The 15,873-nt window shown below is 48.6% G+C and overlaps 1 protein-coding gene across 1 annotated transcript in view; it reads left to right on the top strand.

The window, feature by feature from the left end:
* Nucleotides 1-15,873, top strand: part of ELFN1 (extracellular leucine rich repeat and fibronectin type III domain containing 1) — a 103,627-nt gene that overhangs the window by 50,656 nt on the left and 37,098 nt on the right. Inside the window, exon 3 of the mRNA XM_041462811.1 lies at nucleotides 6,966-7,100. The gene's annotated coding sequence lies outside the window, so the exon portion shown is untranslated. The remainder of the gene's footprint in view (nucleotides 1-6,965; nucleotides 7,101-15,873) is intronic.

Below are 15,873 nucleotides of genomic sequence, written 5' to 3'. Positions count from 1 at the left end.
TAAAAGTTCAATTCAACATGGAAATGCAGTCTTCAAGGAAAATACTTGGAAAACATATTGACCAATATGGTTAATGGAAAACATTCCTTTTTTCAAGATGTCTTTTGTCTCTCTCTCTTTTGGAAGATGGCAGGAAGCTTGGATGAATCCTGAAATGTTTGGTGTTTTTGTTCGTTTATTTTGTTTTGTTTTGGTTCGGTTTTTTGTTGTTTGCATGTGTATGCGAATTTTCTAGTTGCCAGAAAAAAATAATTTGCCCAGTGATGTTACAGGTGCCTCTTTGCTTCCCCTGCCAAGACACCTGCCCACTGCTGCCTGCAGGAGCCCTCGGTGGGGTCCAAGCCGAAGCAGGGGATGTGTTTCTCTCAGGGAGTTCCCTTCTTCATCCCTTGCTGTGTCAGAACTGAACACATCCTGCCAAGATTCAAGCAAAATATTCCAGAAAAGGTTGAGATATTCACCGAGCTCCAGCTTACTGTACAAGAAGTACCCTGGAGCAAAAGCAGAGCTGCGAGACACCGTCACACCGAGGCGCTTCCCCCGCCCCGGCAGGCACCATGCCGTACCAGACAAACTCCTCCAGATAGGATCCAGGCAGAGATGTTTGCTTAACACAGCAGCTCTTTGAAAAGGCAAATAAATGGACAGTGAAGCTACACAGACGTGTCACTGTGCAGCGATTTCCGTTTAGCATTTACGTTTAGTGCCAGGAAACCCTGACTCATGAATATGAAATCAGAAGGAAAGGAAGAAAGCAGTTGTTCATTATTAGAGCTTCGAATTGGGCATGTGGTGGAAATTAGCATTAAAAAACATGCAGGTTAAAAAGAGAGGGGCTGGCTCTGATGGTCCAGGAGGCTTGGAGAGCCTGGCTCTTCAGCCAGGGGATGTGCTTTTGTGGGGCCCTCTCTGCCCTCAGGCTTTGCCCATGGGGAGTTGCTGCTAGGGAAGAGCCCTGGAGCTCAGGGTTACCATGATGAGTCTCTTGCTCATTTTGAAGAGGGGGAAAGCAGGTCCTGAATATTCTTGGAAATCATCAAAATTTACCTTGAGGTAATGGTGAGGAAAGGCAGGGAAGAAGAGCCTTTTAATTAGCAGAAATAATAGAAATAACTGAGAGGAACCTCCAAGAAAACAGATCAACCTCAGATAGAAATCCTGAGGTCCCTAAAAGAAGCTCACCTTTAATTGAGACTCAGTGGGGTAGAAATGAAGGAGCCCACAGCCCTGATGCTTCTGCAGGTGGGATGCCTGTCTCTGCCCCTCACCTGCACTCTAGAGCTGAGAAAAGCCTCTGTGAACCTGGCTGCTTTCAACACAAGCTATCTTCCTTCCAGCCAAAGCAGGTGGGTGGGGCACCAACCTTCTTTCTACACATACTTCACCTTGAGAGAGCTGAGCTTGTTCTGCCAAGGAGGGATGTGGGTCAGAATCACAGAATATCCTGAGTTGGAAGGGGTCCAGAGGGGTCATTGAGTCCAGCTCCTGGCCCTGCACAAGACAACCAACCCCAAGAATCACACCAGGCCCCTGAGAGTCATCCAAACTTCTCTTGAACTCTGGTAGCTTGGTGCTTCAACCACTTCCCTGGGGAGCCTGTTCCAGTGCCCAAACACCCTCTGGGTAAAGAACTTTTCCTAATGTCTCTGAGAAGAGTGATGCTATTGCAGCAAATAGTTTTGATGGTACTGGGAAGGAAGAAGCAAATAAAGACATTGCTGCAGGGTGGCAAGGGCTTGTTTTGCAAAGCAGCTCCTTGCATCAAACCCTGGGAGCAGCTCAAGGCAGCAAGGAAGTGTGTCATCCCCTCCAGTGCCTTCATCTGAACCACCCAGCTGTGCTCTATAAGTGCCCCTCAGTTTCCTTGCATTTTGGTAATTCCAGTGCCCTTAAAATGTGACAAGGGCTAATCTGTCAATGTGGGGCACAGCTCGAAGTAATAGCAAAGCATTTGGCTGATCCCCCTGGCCTGGAGGATGCAAGGTGCCAGGCAGGAGGTTGGACAATGGGCTGGGTGGGCAAGTGCTGGACAGATCTGCCAGGGTGCTCCTCACCCAAGTGTCCCTCTCTGCCCTCAGTGACAGCACTGAGGATCATGGTTGTTTTGCAGAGCTTTGCCCAAGGCCAGGCCATGGGAAGCTGCTGGCAGGGCTCTGCTCCACCCCGTGCAGCTATGACAGCTTCAGAGAGTCATTAGCAAGCAAGGTGTGCTTGATGTGAATAATTAAAACACCTGCTGTGCTTTTCAGTAGTTCAGAACCAGCCTCGGAGCTGCACGTGTGAGCCATGGCTGCTGTCTTTGGAGGAGGCCAGAGGAAAGAGGAGGGCTGATATCCAGTGGAAAATTCAGGGCTTGATGCTGCTTCTGGCAGGAGGAGGGATGATGCTGGCAGCTTCCAGAGGGATGCAGGCAGTCCCTGCTCCTGAGGGAGGCTGGAGGCTGACACAGCTCTCCTTGCTGATGAACAGACATCACGGCACAGAACTCTCCAAAATCTCCTCTCTGCCAAAAATTTGAGCAGCAGTGGAGCTCAGCACCCACCCTTCCAGCTGCCCCAGGGCTCTCATGCTGGTTCAGCTCTACAAACCTGTGGGACGAGGACGTGGAGCAGGGGAACAGGGACAGCCCCACAGCCTTGGGGCTCCATCAGCACTGGCAGCATGGGGCCACTCAACTGAGCACACACAGGTGGGCTCTGGGGAGGATGCACTGTCTTTTGTAAAGATTTCCCCAAGATATCAATTAGACACTGAAATCAAAACAGTTTCTGCATGAACAACTACCGAAGAGTTCCCTGCAGTCTCTCAGCAGCTGGGCTCCTCCTGTTCCTACCCCCAGCTGCCAGAGTTTGTATCAGAATAGCACTGAAGGGCCCCGTGCCCCAGCATGGAGGAGCTCCATTGAGCAGGGGAAGATATCAAACACTGTGGCTGTGTCAGTGCTGCTGGAGCGTGGAGCTGTAAATCATCTCTTCTCATGGAAAAAATGGGTTTCTGGGCAGGGGATGGAGGGAAAAATGACATTCCCCATGAGTTAGTTTCAGATTGAATTAAACCATTGTTTGACCATAGATCTATATCTTTTATATATATATATGTGTATTTATATATATTTTGCTGTGGAGAACCTGGACAATTCCAATTTGGGGTCACTGTGCAGTGATTTTTTTTTCCTCTTTTTTTTTTTTTTAGTTCAACCAATGAACCAAAAAATTGGTTATTTTCACAGCTTTTCCATTATTACCTCCAAGGCAGGTAAAAGCAAAGTTTTTAGAGACAGGGGAAAAAAGTCTGTTTGGGGACTGGCACAGTGAGGAGACAGAGAGAGCTGTGTGCTGACAGCTTTGCAACAGTGTGTGAATATCATCCTGATGTTTGGTGCATTCCCTGCTCCCATGTGGGGAGTGGGAGCTGCCACCTGCACCCCTTTCCTGTGGCCCTTTGCCCATGAAAGGCCAGGGCTCCTGAGCTGAAGATCAGCAAATTAGTCTTCTTCTCCCCCACTGCAGAATGCTATCCATCTAAATATTTCCTTTAATTTAGAGCCATGTAGAGTTTGAAAAGCCCTTCAAGTTCACTTGGGCTGATGAATTGGTAATTGAGTGTACCTGGATGTCAGTGCTGGCTCTGCCTCTCTCTGCATTTGTATCAGTCCGTGTTTGTTTTCTCCAGCTGTAAATCACTCAGAACTTGGAGAGGCTTTTATCAAATCCTGCTAGGAGCCAGTCGTTCTCCCTTTCACAAACACATTGCTAATGCCACGTGGAACCCACTGGCTTTGCTGTTCATTTAAAAACAATGAGGATGGTATTAAATGGGAAGAAAAAATCCTTAGCAACAAGGGAGAAGGAGGAGGAAAAGAATTGCTCCTGTCTCTCTGGAGTTTGCTCCTTTGGTCTAATGTCTGTCCCATTGATCTCCTAATATGCTCGGCTTTGAGAGCCTGAGTTATTGCTCCACTCTCCCTTATCCCCCTGGGCGTTACAGAACACTTTGTTCTCAGCTCCTTCAGCCACCAGCAGGTCAGCTGCCGGCCTTGGTCCAGCCTCACCAGTGCTCCCACCTCCTGGGCTGCTCACCTGTGCCCCTTTCTCCCCAGTCCTGGCCATGAAATCTGCCTGCCAACTGCTTCCCCTGCTAAGCATTTTCTAGGCTAAAGATCCCAAAAATCTTGCCCATGGAGCGCTGGGCATGGAGAGTTAAGCAGGTGGTTTTAATGGTTTAAGGGAGTCAGGGTCATCTCTTAAGGTCTCCAGGTTCTCCGGTGTGTCCTTGGTGAAAAGCTCTCCAGTGGCTTTGACAATACCTGGCTCTCTCCATCAGTTACAGAGGGACCACAGCTGGCTCCCTTCCCACACTGCCCATATTCATGGCTCAGTCCAGTAAATGTGCTCCAGCACTGACAGATTTGGCAAAAGGGAATTTCAGACAAGAGAGGTAAACGGTCCTGATTTGCATTTCTTGGAGCTGCTCTGATCCCTCACCCAATGGAAAAACTGGAGGAACACCACGTGTCTGGCATAACCCATCCACCCAGCCTGTGCTTCACTGCAGATTTTTCAATGAACTGTTACGTTGCTATTTGCTCAATGGAAAAAACCAGCAAGTTATATCCATTGACAAAGAAACGTGAGGACTTTGCAATCTGTGTGTGAATGTTTTGTGAGCACAAAATGAGGTGAAGTTTGCCAAACGATTATTCATTAGGAATTGTTCATTCAGCTCTAATTGCTTGGGTCTAACTGTTCTTAGAAGGACTGTGTGACAACTTTGCAATATGCAGTTAAGGTCAGAAAAGTGTTGGTAAAATTACTTCACATTAAGTCAAGCTTTTGTTTGGGTGCAACGGGGCTGTTCCCCCTGAGCTTAGAAAGAGCAGTAAATGATGCTGCCTGTGCAGCCCAGTTAGCTAATGGAGGGTGAGTGGTGCCTTATTGACTCCCACTTTCTCTGTGGAAGGAGTAATTAAATTCACCTGCAGAATCCCCATCTTCTCATGCGTGGCAGCGTGCAACTTCCCTGCATCTCAGCTAACTAGATTAGAGATTACTCATGCTGATGAGAAAGCACCAGCTAGACAGGGTCTGGCTTGGCTTTCAGATCCCAGCTGTTATTTGCAGGACTTATGCTTAGGAAAAGCATCACTTTCTTTTGTTTTGCTTCTAACCTGACAAAGTTTGTCTGGAAACCCAGAGGAACAAGCACCAGGGAGCCCCACTGTCTGTCTTCCAGCAGCATTTTCTGAAATGGAACAGTACTTTAAAGTCTCGCCAGCTCAGCCTTCCACTTCACAGAATATGTGCCTGTCTCTAAAATACCAGGTTATTTTTTTCTTACCCCCATAATATTCCCATCCAACATTCACTCTCCTGGAAATCACCAATCCAACGTTCACTTACCTGCATTCAAACACCTGTCATTGTTCTTGTGCTACTGCTCTTCTCCTTCCAATTTAGAGATTATATTTCATAACTGACCTCCAACTACCTATTGCCTCCCCATGACACTTCACCCTTGTCTGCCTGATTGATTAGTCTATTATGCTCTGCACTCTTTCTGATGACTTACAGATTGCCCAGTATCTGTCACAGGCTTCCTTTTGTTCTCTGATATTCTTGGAGTTTTGGAACACCCTCCGGCTGCCATTTTCTCTCCATATTCCCTGGCCACCACCTGCCTCTCTTATGAATGTCTAGTTTGGAAAAATGACAAGAAATCTTTTGCAAAATAAACCCCTACCTGCTGTGAGTTCACACATAACGCTGGTAAAACACACTTCTAAGACACTGTCATTTTCAATGGGGCTCTTTATTTTCTTTGCACAATTTGGAGGTATAAAAATGTCACTGGATGAGGCTGTGATCAGTGACGTGGCTTGGAAGGCAGCTTTCCCCAGGAAATTTCCTCACCTGCATAAGTCAATGAAGCAGTGACAGGGAGGGAGCAATGTTGTGTTTAATGATGTGGGGGATAGGAGGGTTCTGCTGGGGGAGAGGTCTGGGACGTGTCCCAGATCCATCCATCTCCCTGTGCTTGCCAGAGGTTGTCCAGCTCTCTGATATTGTTCCAGGCTTGTCCCAGCTCTGTCCATCACTCTGACATTTAATTAACTGCCCCATTCTCTTGGATCTTGCAGCGGATTTGTGTTGTCTTTCTGAAATACCTCTTAGGTCATGTCTGAATATTACTAACAGGAGGAGTAACAAAATGGTTGTCACCAATATTGCTATTATTGTTACTGTGTAGATGATAATAAAACAAGACACTGGATATCACAAAGATGAGTACTGTTACCCTCAGTGTCACTTCTTCTTGCTGTACTGGTTGTTTGGCATCTCAGGTGAGCAGGAGCTGACAGCAGTGGGAAGCAGAGAGAGCCCTGGCCAGCCAGGCATCCAGAAATAATGGAAAAACAGTGAAGGTGTGGGAACTGACCACTGAGAGCAATAAAATCACACTTAAGATATCAAAATACTTTTATGAGACCGATCTTCAGGTGTAACAAGGATTATTAAACTTATTAAAACCTGCACATGCTGGGTGGCTGGTGCTGGTGGGGGCAGTGGCTCCTCACTCCTGCAGGAGCTCTGCATTGATGTTCTGAACCATCTGCCCTGGGCATGCCCAGAGCTCTCCTTTCCTGCATCTTTTTCCATCCCTGTCTGGTATTTGTCCCATTCTTTTTGCTTCAGTCCCAGGTCCCCTTCCAGCATTTCTCATAGTCCCAAATCCATTGGCAAGTGGATTTATTTTCCCTTTTAGTTACTCTGTTGAGCAGCTGCTCTCATTTGGACCTCCCTGTGGTCTTCTTCCCCTTCACCTCTGGTCCCTGTGTCTCTGTGTTTGATCCATGGCTTAAGCAGCTCTTCTGTTCCTGGGATGGCTCGGTATTAATCAAGCCATCAATCAATCTTTTATCCTCTTTGTTGAAACTCCCTCTTATGCTTTCTCTTTTATCCTTGCAGTTTAAATACTGGGCTTGGTGACCACCTCGTGGGATCCCGAATGCCGTGTCCAGTGTGCCTCCCAGCCCCTGAGGACAACAACTAGGAGACATTCAGGACTGTGGCTGGGACCAGCAGTGACACACAGGCTCAGAGGTGAGGGGCGACATCTCTGCAGTGAGAGGAGTAGCTGCCTGTGGGAGAGAGGCAGCAGGGATGGAGCAGGTTTTCCTGGAGAGGGCTGAGTGCTGGGAAATGCTCACCAGGAGTGGATGGTGCAGGGGAGCCTGGTGGCACTCATTCCCAGCAGGAGAGAGCGTGATGCAGACACAACAGCGAGCCAGGGTTGTGTTTCTCACACTGCTGATCTTAGGGGGTTCCTGGTGGGGCTCTTCTCCCAGTGCTGACCTTCCTGGGGAATCCCTGAGCGCCTGAGCTGCTGCACTCCTGAAAGCGTGGCAGCAGTGAGGCTTATTGTGGTTGTTTATGTAATTTTTATTTTTTTAAAGATTGAAGTCACATTCTTCTATTGAGATTTAAGGAAAAAAGAAAAAGCACATTATTTCTCCCCTGCAGAAGAGAAGTGCAGTGTGTGCCTCCAACCCAGCTTCTACAAAATTGTGTTTTACAAAGCAGAAAAAGAATATCGGGTTCATGTTGGAGCTGTAGCTCACTTTTCTAAGACCAGATTTTGCCCCATGTTCCCTGTTCAAATGACTAGCTGCGCTGGGCACTTTGAAATTTTCTCTCTTCCTCATCTCTACCTTGACATTATGAAAAGGGTTTTCATCAATCCATTGAAAGAAGGAGATAACTTTTGTATAAAAGTGCATGGTTGACAGGGTTGAGTTTTTTGGGTAGTGTGTAATTTTTTTTTTTTACACTGTTATTATTTAAAAGATGCTTTCTAGGAGGACAAAAGGGAATAGCTTAATGGAAACAAATTTCTGTAGCAAAATGTGCAGCTGGATAAAAAAAAGATTATTTCTGTTATTGCTTGGTTAGACAGGTGAATTTCAAATTTGAGTACAAAAGGTGCTAAAAAGTGTGCCTTAACTTCTCTTCAGTGTGCTGCTGAGATTGAAAAGAATAATTTTTGGAGAAAAACTTTTCTCTGAGCCTCTATTTCCAGCATTGTCAAATCTTTAGCAGCACCCTTTTCCTACAGCTATTATCATGTTTTCACCTTTTCTTCTTCCACTTCATTTGTCCTTTTTTGAAGAAAATGTAGTGCTGGTGAAAGGCAGGCAGGTCTGTGGGCTGGCACTGATCTGGAAGGGAGGGACAGCAGAGCTGGAGGCACACAGACATGTCTGGAAGCCAGGCCAGACCAGGGATGCAGTCCCAGGGAAAGATGGACAGCCTGGCCTGGGGGAAGTCATTTTGAAAGCATCTACAAGCCTACAGCCCTTAAGACCACCTTTCCAAAATGACTTTTAACCAATTAGGAACCTAAGCATCAATGAAGATAAGCAGAGCTTAGGTGCTCAGGTCCCTTGGGGCAGACACAAATATCTCAGCAATGCAGACAGATAGACAGTTTGCCTGTCCAGATGGATCCAGACCCAGAGCCAGGCAATGAATTACAAATATAAGTGCCAAAACAGCAGGCTTGGGACACAAAGGATAAAAGACAGTTGTGTAATTTGAGCTGATAAGCTCTGCATCTCTTCTGGAAGATGCTGGCATCAAAGGCTCCTGCAGGGATTTCACAATGGAGTGTTACACCATCCAGCACTCAGTTACCTAAGATGTAAAATGGGCCTTGCAGAGAAAGCTTCATGCCTGCCACAAAGGAGCAGAATTAGAGTTTGTTTTGAGAACTATTAGGCTGAATAATTTGGGATTGATCTCCGTGGACATTGTGAGATATTGCTCCCAACAGAGCAATGATTGCCATTAGTGTCTCAGCTCTCTCCCTTCTTCCTCCTTTTCTCTCCAGCCTTTGCAAGGGCTGGGTCAAATGCTTCTCAGGCAGCATGAACAATATTTCCTCCTTTTTTGGTAATCATTGTCCCTTCTATTCATTCCTCAGAAGCCTTTTCACAAGCAAGAGGTATTTTCAAGGGTTGTAAGCATTCATCTCAATGTACATTTTTATGCCTATTCTCCTTGGAAGAGCTGGAGAACTAGTTTACTTTATTAGACCAAATGAAAGGAGCTTATGGAGGTAGCCTTGTGCAGGAGGTCAGGCAGCTAGAGAGGAGAGACCTCTGAGACTGCTATGGAATTTCTTGCAGGAGCTGAAAAGTAGCTTTTGCTGTTTAGATTCCTGCTGTTCTTCCTTGCATTGTGCTGGGCCTGTTTCCAGCACTGAGTGCTGAGATCTTCTGCATGGTCCCATCACTGGTCCAGCCACAAGGGCTTAGGAGCAGTATCAGCTGTAAGTACCTTGGATTGGCAAGCCTGGAGGTAGCCAGGCTCGCAGCACTGGGTTGCTCTGCCAGGCAGGAGGTGCCCAGGGGGCAGTGGTGAGGGTTCCCACCATGGGGAGCCTCAGCCAGCCCATCCCAGGCCACACCCGACTGTGCAAACCCTTCTCCAAGCAGCTTCGTGCAGTGGGCAGATGACTAAAACCCGTCTCCTGGGCAATTCACTTCATTCATCAATTAAAGTGTTTGCTGTGAACGCTTTGGCCCCATCCAGCTCCAGGATTTCAGCCTTGTAATTTTGCTGGCAGAGGACAGCGGTGCCATGTCCGTGAAATCTGCCTGCCAACTGCTTCCCCTGCTAAGCATTTTCTAGGCTAACGATCCCAAAAACCTTGCCAGCAGCCCCAGCTCTGTCCCTTCCAGGGCAAGGCACTCATTTAAACGTGAGCACATCTAAATGACTCCATCTGCTAAGTGACGTTGGTAAAGAAAAGATTATAGCAGGAGGTAGTGCAGTGTCCTCGGGTTGTAACCCTGTTATAAAATGGGCTGGGAGAGCAAGGGGACTGTGAGGAGCTGAGGCCCAAAACCACCTGGGTGACTGTCAGCTTGATTTATTTTCTTGCTCATTAGATAAATTAGAAAACTGGCAAAAGAAATCATCTCCCGCTCTCAGCTGCTTGGTAACCTGCCACGTGGCACGAGATGCCAGCTGCAGGGAGATGCAACTCCTTCCCACCCCTGTGGCCCCTCTCCCCAGGGACACAGGATGGGACTTGGGTCTGCTAGTGCCACACATCCCAATCCTCCTGCCACCCTAAACCACCTCACTGACCCATCTGGCCCATTGATGGCAAACACTAGAGTTTCACTTTTCCCTAATTCCGTTGGTTTTTGAATAGCAGCTATTTTCTAGGTGAAAACAGCAGCACCAAATACTGCTTTTGAACACTGGCTTTGACCTCAGAACTGCTTGTTACCCTCATTTCACAAATCAGACAAGCTAAAGCAAAATAACCTGGTTTGTGGCTGTATCATCAGGCAGGCAGGACCTGCTGCCCTTCAAAGATGTTGTTCAAACTTTGATCTTGTGGCTTGTGACCAGTGTGCCTTCAGCAGCTGTCCCCCTTGCTTATGAACCAGACTAATTTTTATCTGTCAGAAGGATGAAGCTTAATGGTCAGACTTGATTTAAATCCCTGGGTAAAAGTCACTGTCTAGGAGGTCAGGCTCCATTTACAGCACCTTCTAACCTAAAAACTCACTGAAATATTCAGCCTACATAAACAAATGTTAAATTTGGACCATTTGAGCCATCCTCAGTACCTTCAGCTGTGTCTGATGCACTCCCATAGTGTGAAATGAGGCCACTGTTATACACATTGTATTTACACACGAGGAAAAGCCTCCAGACAGGATGAGCTATTAAGAGACTGCAATGCATTTCTCAGCCGAGGTGGAGGAATCCCCGCTGCAAACATGCTGAAACCGGGGGAGAACCAGGGCAGGACCTCCTGGGAAGGAGACCTGGGGGTTGCCAGCACTGCTGTGCCAGTGCAAGGAGGTTGGGGGACAACACCTGCCCTGTGAACAATGGTCGGAGCAGATTTCCTCTGCTGTCGGTGCCCCTTCTTCTGCACAGGATCCTTGTCAGCCTGTCCCCGGCCAGCACAGGGACACACGTGTCCCGTGGCTCAGCCCCCTGCCAGGTGTGTGCCCATGTGTGCAGACGCTGCCGGGAGGGTGGAGAGAAGGGGCTAATTCCTTCCTGTCATATGCAAGGAATCGGCTTACGGCCCGGAGCTCCGATTACTCTTATCTTAGCCTGCATGATGCTGGCCACATCCTGAAATTACCTGGATTTTTTCAAAACCCAGGAGATGGCTTGGACTCACCCGACCAATGTGAGCAAACACCAGCCCTGCTTTCAACCCCAGCAGTCAGTGCAGAAGATGGGGCATGTGGTTTGAACCTCCAAATGCACCTGGTGGGAAGTGCCTGGGTGTGATGCCCAATCCACCTGAAATACCTGATGGAGCAACACCAACAGCCCCTTCCCAGCCTCTGTGCAGAGCTGATTGCTCAGGCAGACTCACCTGCTGGGATCCTGGCAGATAACATGCCTCTGAAATGGCCAGCCAGGGAGAGATGCTGTCAAGCAAAACATGGAGTGAAATGTTTGGCTGCTGGGATTAAGCTGCGAGTCCCCACCTGTCTGCTGTGTGACATGTGGCACTGCACCCTCCATCCCCCACCGCTCCCCATTCCCCATCAGTGCCTGCCAAGCCCACCCTGCTTTGAAATTCGAGTGGGGAAATCAAAGTCCTTCTCCACCCACTCCTGCTGTGCCTCTCAGCCACTGACATTAACACTGAACTGGCTGACATTAGCTTTGAATGGATTTTAATAACCCCCCTGCGAGCCTGAATTACCCACACAGCATGAGGGCCACTGGGAGTGTGGAGATCTGGTGATGAGCAGGGCATCAGGGGCCAGACCAACTCCCCTGGCTGTGACACAGGACTAGACCTGATCCCCAGGCTGTGACACAGGGCCAGACCAGCTCCCCTGGCTGTGACACAGGGCCAGACCAGCTCCCCAGGCTGTGACCCAGGACCAGACCAGCTCCCCAGGCTGTGACACAGGGACAGACCTGCTCCCCAGGCTGTGACACAGGACCAGACCAGCTCCCCAGGCTGTGACACAGGACCAGACCTGCTCCCCAGGCTGTGACACAGGGCCAGACCAGCTCCCCAGGCTGTGGACACAGGACCAGATCTGCTCCCCAGGCTATGACACACGGGCAGACCAGCTCCCCAGGCTGTGGACACAGGACCAGATCTGCTCCCCAGGCTATGACACAGGACCGGATCTGCTCCCCACGCTGTGGACTCAGGGCCAGACCCACTCCAGGAGCTGCAGTGGTTTCTGCCAGTGGTAGCTGATGGTGTGGAACCCTGGCTGGCCCCTGGAGAGCTGCTGCTCTGGCACCTGCTGCCCACAAATGTCCTGCCACCAGCAGCTCTGCAAGGGGCTGATGAGCTTCCCAGCACTGTCTGCTGTCATCTCCCATCTCACTGGGGATGCTGGTCCAGGTGTCTACCTCCATGGGATGTTCTCCCCTCTGGGGTAAGGTCTGGCTGCTGCAGGGGGGTGAGAACCCCCAGTGGCATCAGTGAGAGCATCCCCAGCCCCTACCAGTGCATGGCATAAAATAGCAGCCTTGGTTTAGCTGCCTCTGTGCATGGGATGCTAACTGAGATCATGCCTGGCCCAGCTGGGAGTCTGGACTAGTGTATGAAAATCTAGCAAGAAGATTAAAAGGTGTCCCCAGGCAGAAGAGGGTATTTATCCCTTTCTGTGTGGCTGAGATGCACATGGCATGGGAGTCACAGGGACAGTGACCTCCCCTGGGCAGCTGCACGTGGGCAGGGCTGTGTCCCCATGGGGACTGCTCTTGGGAAAAACACACTGGACCAGAAAAGCTCCTTCTGAGATACAGATGGACAAATCCAATGTCCCCTCCTGCACCAGGAAAGGGCTTCCTGCCCTGCATCTTCACTGCCAGCCCTGCAGCTCCTCTGCAAAGGGAAACCCCTCATTTTCCATTTCTTTTACAAGAGGGAAAGCTAAAAGAGATGGCCAGGTGGTTCTCACTTCTTCTGGAGTATGCAGGGCCTGGAAACATGCTCTGAAGTTCCTTTTCCTCAATTAAAGCTCACAAGATCTGAGCAAGGGATGCAGCCTTCTTGGCCAGTGACAAAGTCACATCACCATTTGGGTGGAGAGTGATGATTTCTAGCTGCCATTCAAACCCACAGATATTTACAGTATGGAAACAGGAACATCCACAGGGATATGGACAAGAGATCCCAGCTGGGGTGGGCCAGCAGCTTCTCCAAGTCAGGCTCAACAGGGGCTGTGAAATCATCAGGCACTTGCAAGAGCTGAGTACTGATAACAACCCCTGGAAAAAAAAAAAGTCCATGATAATGATTGAGTTATATTTAAGAGGCTCCTTCATGCTAAGTAAATGCAAATAGTTTACTCAGAAAATATTTCCCACTAAGATCTTTTCTACATAAAATGCTAACAGATTGAGATTATGACTCTAATGATTATTTTTATTGCTGGTTTACATTTAAATGGCATATATTTCCCCCTACTGTTCTCTCTTTGGGTTAAATCAATAAAACCTATTAAGAAGGTTCTTCCTCTAAGATTCCACCCTCTCTTCTTTCTGTCTCATCTCCACTTGTGCCCTTTTTATCCACCCACCACCAGAGATTTTTCAGAGCTGCCTCCACGATATTGGTGCCAAGGATTTGAACATCCCCTTTGACAGAGTGGAGTGAATCCGGTCTTTGCTGAGATGTGGAACTACAGAGGAACTCCAGTGCTGTTCCTTTTCCTCCTCTTGGGCTGCATTGCGAGGAGATGAAGTTGGAGCCTCTTCTAACACGGAAGCTGTACCTGTCTGTACTCCTGTACCTCCTCAGCTAGGGATGCTCTTGTGCTCCTTCAAGCACTGCCAAGGAGGTGCTGGATTTCTGTTTGGAGAGGAATTATCCTGGTATATACGCAGCGAAAACCATTAAGATGCTGACCTTTAAATTGGGCTTCTTCCTGCTCATGTAGGGAGGAGGTGGGTTGAGTGCCCAAATCTTATTCATTTTAATGACAAATCCCTCACAGAGAGGCTTTGAAATGCTCAGCATTAATGCAATTCGCCTCCCTCTGCTGCAGCTTGCCTTTGCTGTGCAGGGGATGTCTCTGCTTTCTTCTCACAGTGACAGACCCTATAGATTTGCTCCATAACTACCATGCCCAGGTACCATTGTGTATGGATTTGTGAGCTTAAGGTAGTGCTAACACAGGGATCTCCATGCTCCTTAATCAGCATCACTGACCTTTCTTTCCTTCATTACTCTCAGCATTACATTCCACCCCCCCCAGCTTAATTTGCATAGGTCTCATGTTATCCATGTTTTTGCTTTGTGCCTGTTATCCCATTACCCTGGATAATCAAAGTTGGCTGTAATGGAAACAGCAGAAACAATTTGCTTACCCTTCTATTACAAGATATTCCCTCTACTAAGCCTGAGAATACCTGCAGTTCTGTGGTAATTCTAATTAACTGTGCATACATATAGAAAGTAAAGCAAAGGGCACCAGGATCCTTTGGGATGGTGGGGATTAAAGAAAGATGAGATATTATTCTCCTCTTTCCCTGTGCTTCACTGTCCCTACCCTCAATGGAAATGGCTTTGCACTTACAGAATAAAATGTAATACATGGTGGAGGAGTCACTGACTCTGCAGAGAGATGGAGGTAGAAGGAGCAGAGTTCTCTCTGCTAGAAAACCCACTATGGAAACAGTGATCCTCCCTGACATCTTGCTTCTTGTCTATTCCCAGAGTGGGGTCTTTTCCCCATGCAGGTCCCCCTGCCTTGGAGCCCAGTGCTGATTCCTGGGGCCACAGCTATCCCCCAGAGCAGAGCTCCAGAAAAATATGGGTGGAAAACCTCAAGGATTGGTTGGAATAGTGTCTGTAAATGAATGCCTGTGGCAGAGTACCTGCTGTTGGAAGTGGCTGTTGTGTCCATCAGGATGCTCAGGTGTCCTTCACTCTTCTTGGGTGGCTGAGGCAGCAGCAGCTTCAGAGCAGGTGAAGGGCCTGGGGAGAATAAGAAAGATGGTAATGAAAAAAGAAAGATCACTGGGAGAGGGGAGACTCTTCCAGCCACCCCTCTTCATTTTGCACTGCGTAGTGCCTCAGGTGAAGGCACGTGGGGCAATCTCCCACCATTAGTGTGCAGCACCCTCTGAAAGTCCCACATGAGGCTGTCCTGCGTGTCAGCTAAACCAAGAGTGACTGACACTGCCAGGCATGTGTGGAGGGCTGCTGAGCTCTCCGTGCAGGAGAAATCCCACTCAAGTCCACCCACCAGCTCCTTGCTGATTTCCCCAGCTCCTCTGCCAGCAGCATGGACAGACCACCTCACTGCACCCCATGGAGCATCTCAGACTGGCCCTGACACACTGGGCCCCTGGGTATGGACCCTGTGCTCCAGGAGGGTGGTTAGACAGCCCTTGCACTACTCCTACCCCTGAAATTGTGAGGGAGATGTTATTTGTGCTCTGATAACCACAGAACCTTTGATGCAATACTCATGTTTGGGATTTTACCACATCTCTCATCCTCCAGGTCTGTCAAGGAGCTGTACGCAGCTGTGACTCAGAGAGAGGCATCAGTGGAGAGAGTCTGTAGCTACAGCCAGCAGCTGTCATGTGGAGGGCTTTAATAATGTATATGCAGGCATATATGCATGACCTATGAGCTCAGGACCCTCCCTGCCTGAATGAAATAAAAGATCCCTGCACCATGCCCTGGCTCTGGCCAGGCCAGAGGGCTGGGATTACACAGGCATCACACACCTCTGTCCAAGGAAAATTAGCAATAAAAGCGCTGATAGGGGTGAGTCTTGGTGCTGCATGTCTGTCCTGTTCTGCTTGAGCAATGTAATGACTCCTTCCCTGTCATGAAACCTTCAGT

The sequence above is a fragment of the Pyrgilauda ruficollis genome, unplaced genomic scaffold (genome assembly GCF_017590135.1).
Source record: "Pyrgilauda ruficollis isolate IOZ18807 unplaced genomic scaffold, ASM1759013v1 scaffold16, whole genome shotgun sequence".
Classification (NCBI taxonomy): domain Eukaryota; kingdom Metazoa; phylum Chordata; class Aves; order Passeriformes; family Passeridae; genus Pyrgilauda; species Pyrgilauda ruficollis.
The sequence above is the reverse complement of the archived record's forward strand: the minus strand, read 5'-3'. Positions and strand labels throughout refer to the sequence as shown.